This window comes from Hemibagrus wyckioides, linkage group LG17 (assembly GCF_019097595.1).
Source record: "Hemibagrus wyckioides isolate EC202008001 linkage group LG17, SWU_Hwy_1.0, whole genome shotgun sequence".
NCBI lineage: Eukaryota > Metazoa > Chordata > Actinopteri > Siluriformes > Bagridae > Hemibagrus > Hemibagrus wyckioides.
This window is the reverse complement of record NC_080726.1, coordinates 11447552-11460880: the sequence shown is the minus strand read 5'-3', so window position 1 is coordinate 11460880 and position 13329 is coordinate 11447552. Positions and strand designations below refer to the sequence as shown.

General features: G+C 41.4%; 1 protein-coding gene across 8 annotated transcripts in view; it reads right to left on the bottom strand.

The window, feature by feature from the left end:
- The window catches only part of tenm4 (teneurin transmembrane protein 4), a 192408-nt gene extending 182048 nt beyond the window's left edge, over positions 1 to 10360 (bottom strand). For 4 of the 8 annotated variants that reach the window (XM_058413627.1, XM_058413626.1, XM_058413628.1 and 1 more), the window contains exon 1: positions 9902 to 10359. The gene's annotated coding sequence lies outside the window, so the exon portion shown is untranslated. Of the gene's footprint in view, positions 1 to 9901 lie in introns of all 8 variants that reach the window. The other 4 variants (XM_058413631.1, XM_058413624.1, XM_058413630.1 and 1 more) reach the window with 2 other exon arrangements.
- Between the last annotated feature and the right edge of the window lie 2969 nt (positions 10361 to 13329).

Here is a 13329-nt window from a genome sequence, read left to right as displayed (position 1 = left end):
AAATTTCAGCACTTATCTGAACTCTTTTTTCCATCTATCCGCAATGAGTTTTGTCAATTTTACCACTGTCAACATCTTGAAAACACATCTGGATTTATGCTGCCTTCATAGAGAAATTATCCTGCTTCTCACTTCTGAAGTGGGAATTACAAGCAGGTCGTGTTCACACGCTGTGTTAGGAAGAACTTGAAACATGGCCGACACTTTGCTCATTCATAAATCTGTCATTTTTCTTTTATTTTAACAACACAGCACATATTACTCAGCTAGCTTGTACCGATAATAGAATTATAGTCAAATACAAGCGATTTTTACTGTGTATAAGTAATGTACAACGTGAAGAAAATGTTTCCTCATATCAGTGAATCTGAAAAAAATAAAAACAGCATGCTGTATTTAGAGAAATAAACAGAACTCTCCTTCCGTATGTTCAAAGTTAAAGACTCCTCTCATTTCAGAAACTCGAGTATCTCAGAGCTTCCCAGTCATAATTATGACTTGAGGGGTCTTCCTAGTGGAAAACTCAAATTTACGATAATTCTGGTAGTACATGAAGGCAGCATTAAAGCAAGCAGTTGCATCACTTAGTTCCTCTCAGGCTATGGGCTACTGTTTTTTTTTTTTAGATTCACTCAATTTCACCCTACCCGAGCTGATGCCCGAGACTGTTTACTGACCCCAGAGGATTTGTTTGTCTGTACATCCCCCCCTTTTCATTTTCAATCTCCAACCTAATTCAATTTTCTGTGCAACGACCACCTGTAATTATTTGCGAGCTTTGCGCAGCCTCTCTGGCTGAGTGCGCCCGCTTTATTTGACGGTGCCCTTGCATGGAGGCCAAATTCCAGAGTAAGCGCTTTAATTGTGGGACCTTAATTGCTGTTGTATTAGAGGGCTTAGCAGGTCTTTCATTTCAGAGTCCGTTTTGCCTCTTGAAGCGATTTGCCTTTGATACGCACAAATGAGTAGACAGTCCATGGAGGAGGAGAGCTACGGTGGGAGATCTGGAGCAGGAAAAACACTGATGACATCACGATTAAAAAAAAAAAAAAAACCTCCTTCGCTCTTTCTACCAACCCCTACGCACACACACACACACACACACACACATCTCTTTTTCACTCAGTCATCTTGTAAAAGCTTGGGCTTTTTCCCCCCTCGGGTCGCATTGTGAGGAAGACGAGTGGAAAGTGGTGCAAACAAAGCAATCAATTAAACAACCAGTGTGTCCTCGAATAAAACAAAGAGAACTTCTCTTTAAAACAGGACACAGTTCTCTGGCATTTAAGAACACAGACGTTACAAAAGACGGTGGTTGTGTCGTGCTGATATTTTTTCATCTTGATAAAAATGTGTCTGTTGTGTGACTTAAAACTGCCGATGGAACTCGAAAATGTTTTAGACTGGAACGGTACATTTTTCTCTTTTCGGTGTGTCGCAAAAACATAACGAGTAGAAGCTTTAATCTATCTGCATCCTCTCTGCTTTCAAATCATTATCTACTATACGATCATTCCACCGCTATATCATTAAGTCTATATTCATATACCAATCTAGCATTATGCAATTATCTGCTTTCTAAAAAAAAAAACAAAAAAAAACATTTCCTACTGCACAGGTGCGACCGCCTCAGTGACATTCAAACACAGCCCTCACTTCCAGCATCCTTTCACCTGCAAATCACTAGGGCCTAATTACCTGCAAATTATCTGCCATTTCACCATCTTGCATAAGATTACGGGCCACATGATGAAACGCCACGGGGGAGGCGGATCAGAGGTGAGCGACCCGTACATACAGAAAATGTGGAATCACTCTGTTAGTCTGATAATGCTAACAGAACTGGAAATGGAGTCTGCAAACAAAATAAGTGTGTCTTATTATTGTCCCCTAAACTGTCTCCAGAGGGCTGGGCTCTAATTTCCTCAACTAGCTGTTCACTCTTTCTCACTCCCTTCCTTCCCTTTCCTTTTATTTAGCATTTTCTATGCATGCCATTTCTTTCATTCTATTTCCCCTACTTTCGTTGAACGCCTTCACATTTCTCCCACTTTCTCTCTCTCTCCCCTGTCTCTCTCTCTCTCTCTCTCTGTCTCTCGCTCTCTTCCACTCTGTCTACTTTTCTGTCCCCAGAGTCCTCTCTTTGTCACAGGACAGAGCGAGTTTCATCAGCTACTCGAGCTTTCTCTTTCTTTCGCTCGCTCGTTCTCTCTCTATCTTGGAGATTGTTGTTGCAGCATGGGCACTGGAGCTCTGGCGAGTCTCTCCGAATAACAGCCACTGAAGAATATTCTGTTCATCTGTACATCCCATGATGCAACTTCAAACTTCTATAAGCGTTTATCCTGTATGCATGTATCTCCTCAAATCAAGACAAGTAGTTTTCTAGATCAAAAAGATTTCTACTGTACAGCAGAGGGAGGCAAAAGCAGACAGCTAGCACTCCAAAAAATTTGGAAATCCTTCTAGCATCTCGGATTATACTATTTTTTTAAGCTTCTTATTTACTTTTGCGAAACAATTTGATTTGCATCAGGTACCTACACCCACCGTCCACTTTAATAGAAAAACCTGTACACCTGCTCATTCATGAAATGATCCAAACAGGTGGAAGCAGCACTATGCATAAAATCATGCAGATACAGGACAAGATCTTGCACAACTCTGTGACTTTAACTGTGGCATTGTTGTGGCATACTCAGACAGGCTAGCATGAGTATATCAGTATATCCTGGGATTTTTACAGACATCATTACACAGAACGATATGAGGAACAAAAAAAATCCAGCAATCAACTGCTCTACATTGATGATGAGAGAGGTCAGAGGAGAATGGTTTGAGAACGGCTGACCGGAACCCGACATTATCTCAAATAACCACTCTTTACAATTGAACAGCATCTCAAAATGCTCCATGTGTCAAACCTTGAGGCAGACTGACCACTTCAGGTTCCCCTCCTTTCAGCCAAGAACAGGAATCTGAAGCTACAGAAGGCACAGGCTCATCAAAACCAGACAGCTAAAGACCAGATAATGTTTATCCAAATTTTCACCTGTCCTTTTTTGGTGTATTAATTAAAATGAATGGACGACAGAATGTGGAAACATCGACAAATCCAAGAAAAGCCATCTCCCCCAACCTTAAACAGTGAACCATACCGAGAAAAATGATTCTAGACAGACTCGAATAATATCTTTTAAGCATGAGAGATCACCACGTCTGAAATGCTGGACAACAATTTGCTGCCTTTTATGAGGACAAACCATGCTGCTGCTATACAGAGACATTCCCTCCTCCAGGAATTAAGTGTTTTAGTCTGGCCAGTTAGGTTTCTGGTCAAGTGTAACATAGCACTGGGCAGTAAACTTTTCATTTTTATTTGTTCAGACTTTTTTTTTCACAGCAAACTTCCACTTGAGTTCATTTAAAGTTTTGATGTCTTCACTTTTATTCTAAAAGTTAGAAAATTACAAACTCAAAATGACTAAGCGCATCCAAACTTTTGACTGATAGTGTATACAGTATGTGTATATTTCTTTAATTCACCGCTTTAGCAAGTGAATCGGTGTGTTGTGTGATTAGAATATTCAGCCCAGCACAGACAGCACATTACGAGTGTCTACATCTCAGACACTAAATGCACTGCTATAAATCTTCTCTCATGCTTCCTAATTGACAGCGCTTGGCTACAGAAGAGAGGGCGTTAGACCAGGAAAGCCACAGCAGTTTTATAACTGCAAGCGCATTTCCTCCATTAGTCCAGACTACACAGATAATTGCAATCGTAATGGCTATGTAATAATGCAGACTGGTACAGACATTACTCCGGCAGATCTACGGCAGCCATAAGCGAACCAGACGGCCTGTCTGTCTAGGTGCGAAGCGTTATTCCACGCTCGTACACCCGACTGGATATATATGAGGCGTGTTAAAGTTTGTGACAGTAAATTAAGCTGCGGTGACAAAAGCTGAAATCCGAGTCTTGTGCGCCGAGATCGTGATTAGCTTCCCGTGGCTTATGCGAATCATCACTGAAATTGCTACATGTGTAGTGTGAAATGGAGGACACAATGGACATTCTGTTAGTGACCGCTCAGGAGGGGAAACATGAGCCCTCTTGCTCTCTTGAAAGTGGCTTGAGTATGTATTGTGGCCCCCCCCTCCCCTTCCTGAAGCTACTTCGGTGGCTGATTCTGCCTCGTATTGCCAGTGAGCAGGATGGAGTAAAAAGCCCCATTCATAGCATAGGTCACCCCGTGTCTCCAGTGGAGGGGAAAAGAAAAGAATCAATATGATTCAAAGATGCTTATTAAACTCCAGCCCGGGCTTCTGAAGCAAAAAAAACCCCAGCTTAATAAACCCAAACCTGTTAAATGTCCCACGCTGGATTAAAACATGAAGTTACGCTTGTTATATTTAAAGCACTGAATTACGTTTAGTTTACAGAATGTTGGTATGCCTGGTTATTTCATGATCTTGTTACATGGAAGTAACAAGCGCAATCTCATAAAAAAAGTTCTTTGGACAGAATGGACTAGAATTCTTCACTTCCTAATGGCAGGAGTTTTAAGGAAAGTGAAGGATTCCTTGAAAACCATGTGGGTTCGACATTTCTGCCAGACCAAACCAGACAAAAACCTTTTAGGATTCAAGAATCAGATTTCATACCTTCTTTATGTGGTTTCAAACACTTGGAATCAGTTTTAATATAATTTTATGAACGTCACATTGTTTTAACATCTGTACAAATATTATTATTTGCCAAAAGCCATAAATCAAGATTAGCTGAACAATCCATTCCCCATTTTTTAAGAACACTACTGCTTCTAGTATTCTGGTATTAAAAACTTTCACAGCAGCCGACGTTTAAGTACGACGTTCTCTTCTGCCCAGCTGGACTTACGGTGTTCATTCGACACCGGGGATTGTGTGACTGATGTGAGGGAGTCCGGAGGGCAGTAAACTCTTGGGATCAGGAAGGGCACATGCTTCGGGGCTCATGCTTTAGGTGAACCACAATAGAGTCAGAGGGCTGAAAGCTAAGTGCTGCCTCCTTATTACCGTGCGAGAACATGACGAGCATTCATCATCTTTCTATTGTGTATAGTGTCCCATCGTGTTGAAAACCACCTCAATCAAATTCTATTTAAACCCTTTCCGTGCACGATAGGAATAAGGTCGTTTGCAGGCCATGTGGTGCATTAGCATGTTTAAACAAAGCAGACAATACGTGAGAAGGATAAAGTGAGAACTCAGCACTGACCCCTCTTTGGCCTGGAGTGTTATCGCTGCTAACGGCAAATAGAAGTTAATTGATTAATTATTCCGTTTAAAGGATCTACTGCTTTCAGCTGTCAAGCGACTGCGAGCAATAACTCTTCCCAGGCTTTTATGTATTCCACGCATCAGCCGCCATCCCTGATTGATTAAACTAAACTAAACAAACCGCTTCGACTTCAATTTCACACCTTCAGTCATCTACATTTATCAAAGCCTTCTATTCAAATGATGAGCAACGACAAACAAAAAACTGTAATCCATATTACAGGAAAGCAAGCCATGTGGGTGTCCTCCATAGCCACAGAAATAAGGACAAATGATCCCTGGGAATGGCGTCGTGTGCTGCGTATGAATCAGTAGGCCGAGAGTCTAGAAGAGCCGAGGGTCTACCTGGCTGCGAGTGTATAGGAGGTGGGCAGGATGGGAAACAGGCCCTCTCCAATGTTATTTGGATGTAAATGTGGCAGCTGCTGATCCTGATCCCTGCTTTCAGAATGCACAATGTCCTAAGTCCTAAGTCCAAGTCTAAGTGAGGGACAAGCTTTTCTTCTCCACCAACTGGTTGGGGGAAAAGAAAATGAGTCGCTCGCATACAAGCCCTGAGCAACAGCCGCGTTTAGAAGAGAACGGTGCAAAGCTCTGACAGCTGCATAACTCCGCTAAGAATGTGTCTCCCTGAATGAAATTTTTCCCGAGATTAACCAAGTTTCATTTGACAGAAAGACAGAAAGAGTGAGAAGAAAAGAGCGAGAGGAATATCTTTTCTTTGAGCAGATCTCAGACACTTCAGTGTTCCGGTGACCAGTCAGCCATCAGTGATTCTGAAAATGAAGATGGCTACTGTTTTTTGTTTTTTTTTCCCTCCTAGCTCCTAGCACTTGAGTACAATAAAATGTTATCTCGATAGGATGCCATTAGTCCTATGTGCGATAAATCACTGTGTGACAGACTGCAGTTTCGACTAAGCATAATGCTCCAGGCAAGTGAATACAGCGCCCTCTCCCCTCTTACGTCGCTCAAGTCTGTGGATAAAGAGAGCGAAGGGGTCGGGTGAGTTTTTAAGGCCTGCTTAATGCATTAACGGAAAAGCGTGACAATGATATATGTCATGTCTGATCAGACACACGTTATAAGTTGCCCGAATGTGTAGGCATGGCGTAATTCCCCTAAATAAAACGAGGAGCAAATGAAGCGTTGTTAAAGAGGGTAAATTACATTCAGAGCTGTTCAGTTGCTCTTTTTCTTCCTATCATTAGTGACACAGAGTGCAAAAATAAAGGAGGCCAGCAGTGATGTATTGTTTTGACTGAGCTATCGTAGGACTACAATTAGCAAGACCTAATTACCACAATTAAACAAGACCTTATTTGATAATTAACAATCTAAGCTGTTGGGTGTTTTTTTTTTTCCTCTGGCAAAATTCCTCTGGAAATGTTATTTAAGGGTAAGTGTATTTATAGTAATGATGCAAATTAAAATAACGAGCCGACATCTTAAGGAGACATCTTATGAAAAAAAAAAAAGTCTTGTTCGTTCCTTCTTTCGTCTCTTATTGGACACAAGACAGCAGAACCAGAATGAGCCAAACCTGCATAGTTGCCCTGACCTCTGAAGAAAAGAGGCATTTTCCCAGCTCATAAACCATCGCTATCATTAAGTCTGTGCAATATCATATACCTGCTGCAGTTAAGTGTTCTATGATTACAGATTACATGTAAAAGATAATTCTATGGATTCAGGATTCAGGACCCTGAAGAGGCTGCCTGAAAGCTTTTGGTCATTATGCACAAACCAATAATGCTAAATGGTTGAATGAATAAATTGGTGGCTGTTTGGCCAACTGCTGTGTGCCTTTGTCCATTATGAATAACTGTGATTTTACAGAGCAGTTGGCCACTGTTTTAAATCATGGTAATCACAGGTGTGGGTGGTATTTATAGCACTATAAACTTACTTACAGTAAAAGCTTAATTAGCTTAGCAGAAAATCCAAACACCAAGGGTCACACCAATTTTCCCATTGATCTGCCATCGGGTTGTGGAGTGCGCGCCAGGTCACGGCTGTAATGCACTTCATTGATTTGGCTTTGCATGTATACTCTGCTTTATAACTACATCCGCTTCAACCGATAAAATCGCCTGCCTTTGCTTCTCTATCCAACTTTCCTCATGCTAGACTGGGCAGTGCTGAAGGTCAAAGGGATTTGCCTTCACCAAAATGAGGAAGCTGATGAGAGTTCTGATTACTTTCTTTACAAGCTGATGAAAGATCCCGCCGCTCTGTTCCTTGAAAATTTGTTCCGGTGCATATGGTGGGCTAACGCAACATGTGTCCTGTAGGATACTTCACCAGAATGCAGGCTGTTATCCGATGATGCTATATTAGTGGCTAAAAAGTGTACAACTAACTAATTTGTGAGTGATCCAAAAAAAAAAAAAAAAAATACAGGACGCCTAAGGACTGAATCCTGTTCCGCTTGGAAGACGTGTGAAAGATTTGAAACAGGGAAAAAAAAAAAGGAAAACAGTGGGGTTCTCACTTCAGCTCTATCACACTAGGTTTCAGTGAAGTGTTCTACCAGCAAACCACCTCCAAACAGCCGGTCGCTAAAAGCAGTGATCAAATGGTTGTGGCACTGCAGGGATGAAAGACCCAGCAGGGGTGCAATTGTCGCCCGCTTTAATAGGAGGGAGAAGCAACAAAAGGACAATGAGCCACACTTCCCCATACTCTGGCTGTCCACTTTCCAGTGAAGCCTCTTCCTTTGCCCAGTAACTGTAAAGTCTCTGCAATTATTGCATGAGAGACTCTGAGTCCCTACTGAAAGCCTCACCAGAGATCTGAGGTAGTTCACTGTACTGCTTCCAGCGTTGGTTCGTTTTTACTGACTCCAAATCTCCAAAGGTTTTAGAAGAGAAAGATGGGAGTTTATGAGGTGTCAAATCTGAGCATCAGAACAACATATGAGAAACTTATTTTGGTCAGTTTGGTCACAACACACTTCTCTTCAGGTCAAAACGTTTGGAAGCAGTTTTACAAGCACATGGATGTGTGTCAGATACACCAATATAATACACCTCAATATGCTATCCTTTTTCATGAGTAAATTAATTGCAGAAAGATGAGAAGCCAATACATGTAATGCCAAAAAAAAAAGCATGGAGAAAGACTGAGGCAGAGAGTGAGAGATAACAAAGGGGGCTCTGTCTTTGCTTTGTTTCCTTTTCATGCCTAGCGGCTGGGTCTTAGTTGTTCCTGTGTGCTCATCAACTTGGACCAACAACAAGCCGGAGAATACAAGACTGCCCTAGAAAGGTCAGCCTCTACAGAGACCCACCAGCTTCAGACTCATTTATTGCTATTACCCAAGTGCTTCACACGACGCTACAGAGTGCATTCCCTCAGACCTCAATCCAGCCATTCAAGCGTTTGGGCCCCACACTATGGTCAGCGGGAACTACTTGTGATTTTTTTTGGAGCGCCCCAGCTCTCCATCCTGAACAGCCAGACGAGGCTGATTAGCATTCTACACAAGTGTCCGTTTATGGAACAGTAGACGAAGAAAAGTTTTCTTATGCATGCAGCCTGTGGCATTGTAAAACTGACTTTGTGTTTTCGGGCCCAATAGTGTTCAGCTTCAGGCTTAACCATGGCTGACAGAAAGAGTAATGCATCAGTGCAAAAAGAGATCTTGCTGGTTTTTACACTGAAGCATTGCACAACCTTTTTTTTCCCCTGTTATTTTTATCCCTCACATTTTTCTCTCTACACAAAATAAATATGATGTTATTTAATTTCATTGCAAACTTTTCTATTGGCACCCATTACTACTAACAACAAACCACACACACACTCACAGAGAATAACAAAGAAATAACACACAGAGAAATAATCACAATAATCTCCCAAGTAAACCAAATTTACCAAACCAATCCGGGCTGTAATTAACATGTCGGCTGCGTAAAGATGATATGCTTTTATGAGAATCTTGTTTGCATTGACTTATCCATCCGCGTGGGTAGTGCAGATAGAGAGAAAGCACACGATGTGAGCAGCACATCACTGCAGCGGTTTAACAGTAAGGCACGGGAAATGAAATGGGAAATGAGGAATGAGCTGTACGCTTTAACACAAATAAGACACGCGACCATTCTCTCTGATGCCTTTTAAAGCCGGACGCGCCGTTACGCACAGTAAGGTGAATTTTTTAATGTGAGCCTCGCTTAAATTGCCGTGTAGGCGGTAAACGCGCAGTCCTAAGCACATCCAAGCGTGGCCCTTTGGGCTAACCGTACAGCTTAAATAATCAGACAGAATAATTATGAAGAACAAAATAAAGGGCTGCGGAAGCAACTTTTATCCATCAGATTGTGTTCGGATCGAGCTGCAGCCCATCATAACAAGCTCAGTTCTAATGCGATGGTTAGACTGGGAGTGCAGTAAGCCCTTTTTCTCACAAGGTGTGTTCTCTTATAGCTACTAACTTTACCAGTCAAATAAGCAGGCTAATGTCATGGCCTAGGCATAAGCAGTATAAAAAGCACTAATAGATTCAGCTGCATAACGCTTCGTGTGTATTTGCAGCATCACGCACTTTCAGGGAAAGAAAATGGGAGCTCACCATTCTGTAGGCTGATCCGCGTTTAAGCCGTAGCGCTGTGGAAATCACTCTCTTTCTCTATTTTCTTTTTTCTCTGGGCAGATGAAGTAAGAAGTGCAAGGTGCGTTGGACTTATCACTCGCACGTCGTCTCCCATGAGAGAATTAACACGAGGTGAAACGTCCAGTGCGCAGCGGCATCATTTCGGAGGAGAGAGAGAGAGAGAGAGAGAGAGTCTAGAGGGGATGGACGGCGCGCGCGGAACGGACCTGCAGTATTAGTAGCATACAGCAGTGTAACACCGTAGCACAACAATAAAACAAACAAACAAACAAAAAGCCTTTAAAGACCTGAAACAGTGGGGTGGTCCAGCTACCGCTGCGTTATCCGCGCTTGCAGGATACAGAGAGCCGGGAGAGGCAGCGGGGAAAGCCGAAAAGCGACTACACAGCGTTCCCGTGCAAGTCAGAGCTGGCGCGTACCATGTGGGAGAGCGTGTGGGGGGAGTGTGTGTCGTGTCGGGCGCCGGGGTGAAGAAAGCCTTGGTTTCACTGGTTTTAATAGTATACGCGCCTACGCTTCAACCATAGGCGGCGTACTATTGAAACACACCGTGCGGCTTTTGGATGGAGTCAAAAATGTAGCTACACAATGCGACTATGTACCATTCAGTATCAGGTCTAACCCCAACGCAAGCTACACAACACGGAGACAATGCGCTCTGGCTGCGTCCTGAATCTAGCAACGCCTCTGGCAATGTAAAGTTGGCAAACTTTTTACAGTCAGGGTCCACATGTAAATAAATTTTGTTTACATGCTAAATATTTAATATTTTAGCTAGTTATTCTAAGCCCGTTTTATGAAAATTATAATTGACATTGCTCTTTGAATGCATCATTTATAATTATTGTAGTATAGTACACTTATATACTATCTGCTATACCTTAGTAGTAGTGGTTAATAGTAGGTTGTGATTTCCACCACTGTGACAAAAACTAGAAAAGCCTAGACCCCCTGGGCCATGCTTGACAATTCTCTCTTTGAGAACCCTGACCCTTAGTGACATCCAGCATGGAGCCTCCTACAACCAACTCATATTATTTCCTATACACTACATAATTCATACCCATTCATCACGGTACAAGATCAAATATATTCTGCAGAGATAACTCTAAAGGTTTTATGTCATATGTTGTATTGCAGTAAAAAATATATTCAACATTGTTGTTGTTGAGTATGGTGGAGCAGTAGGTAGTGTTGCTGGCTCACAGCCTCGGGGTCACCAGTTCAATCCTGAGCTCAGGTTACTGTCTGTGTGAAGTTTTACACATTCTCTGCATGTCTGCCTCAGTTTTCCGGTTTCCACCCGACTCCCAAAAATCATGCTGGTATGTGGATTGGCTACTCTAAATTGCCTAGAGCAAAGTGCCCAGAGATGGACTGGTGGCCCATGGATGGTGTATTCTGGCCTCTGGATCCACCACAACCACAACTGGATAAAGCAGTTACAGGAACATGCATGAATGAATTCCTAAATACTCACTGATTCTGATTTATACGTTTTAATGAATGTAATAAGTGTTAAAGACTTTTTTTCTATATGTTAACTACATTAAGATAATGTACATAGCTATATGTTCTACCTTAATTAAGATGTGTTAAGATAGACTCTATTCACCTTTAGGGTAAGTACAAGCCAGGTGTAAGCTAAAATCCCTGATAAATATCATCATTTAAAATAAGGAAATGTGTATAAATAAACATGGTCTACCAGATTGACCAGATCAGCCTGTATTTTGGCTGCTGGTCAGACTAAACTGGATTTCTCCACTTTCCCACATGCTGTAAATTTCCTGTACAGAACAAATCATTTCTGATCTTAGCTAAATGCCCTGCCTTAAAATACAAGCAACCTCAAGGCCTAGTAAGCACTTTTGTTCATAGCAATATTATTCCGCAATACTATAATGCTAGAAAAACAACGTTTTTCTGCTAGCTAGCTTTTCAGCACTCATGGAACATCCAAACAAAACAAACTTTGATAGTCTTTCAGAACAGTGAGAAGCAGTTTTCTGTCCATTAAACAAAGAGGTCAGTAGCAAAAAAACAGTGTGTGGTATCTGAAAGCACATTCTATGGGTGTTTGTTCACATAATTCAACAGAGAGGAGGATTATGCCATTTCTATTGCAGCCATATACAGTCACCTCCATAGTATTTGAACGTATTTGAATATTTGGTGGTATACTATGATTATTAAGTCTTTGCTTAATTTTTGACTGTATACAGTCCCCTTCATAGTATTTGAACACCTAAGTCAGTTATGTTTATTTTTGCTATACACTAAAGACATTTGGGTCTCAGATCAAAACATCAATAGACAAATTTCAGCTTTCATTTCTTAATATTTGCATCTAGATGTGTTTAACAACTTAAACATGGCACCATGGCAGATTAAGTGAGCAAATGTATAGTATAGCCTTAAAGTAAATAATATTCGGTTGCATATAACTCGAGTGCATTCATTAAGTGCATCAGCCCAGTGACATCACTAAACCTTTGCATTCGTCTTCTGTGATGTTTTTACAGCAGCTTCTTTCAGTTGTTGTTTATTTTGGAAGGGTTTACCCCTTCAGTCTCCTCTTCAGGTGATGAAATGCTGCTCAACTGAGTCTGGTGATTGACTTGGCCTGTCTAAATCCTTCCACTTTTCCCCCCTGATGAAGTCCTTTGTTGTGTTGGGGGTGTGATTTTGGGGTCATTATCTTGCATTGGGTCATTAGGTGCATTTCTCTGTTAATTGTCACACCGAATGTTTCAAGAGATTTCTGCCGTTACCGTCATCATGAAAGATTTGTAAGCTGTTCAAGAAATTGTCATGCAAACCCATTCTTGACCAATGAGACTGTATGTTTTAGATCATTAGTAGATCTTTTCTTTCTCCACACTTTGAACTTTTCATCACTTTGATAGAGGTTAATCTTGGTCCCTGAATTTTTCTTTGCAAATTTGAATCTGGCTTTCTTATCCTTATTGGGGATGAGTGGTTTACATCATGTTCTATGGTCTCTATACTGCTGTTCTCAAGGTCTTTTTCAAACATTGGATTATGATACTTTCACCCCTGCCATGACTGTTGTTTCTGGCTTTTTCTTCACAGCTTTTACAATGTTTCTGTTCAACTGCTGTTATTTCCCTTGGCTGATCTGTTCAGTGTCTGTTGTTATGAGCCAAGCTGCTATAGAAAAATTAATCAACAGCTTCTGAGCAATCACGAACACAACACTATGATATTAAACTATTTAACACAGGGTACTGGTTGATACAGTTACACTCAGCTTGGGACACAACTAAAATGTCTGCCTATGATTTCTGCAAACAGAATAAAAGGCATTTGCCTAACAGTTCTAAGCAGAGATACGAACATGTTTATAAGCTGTCTTTTTATTA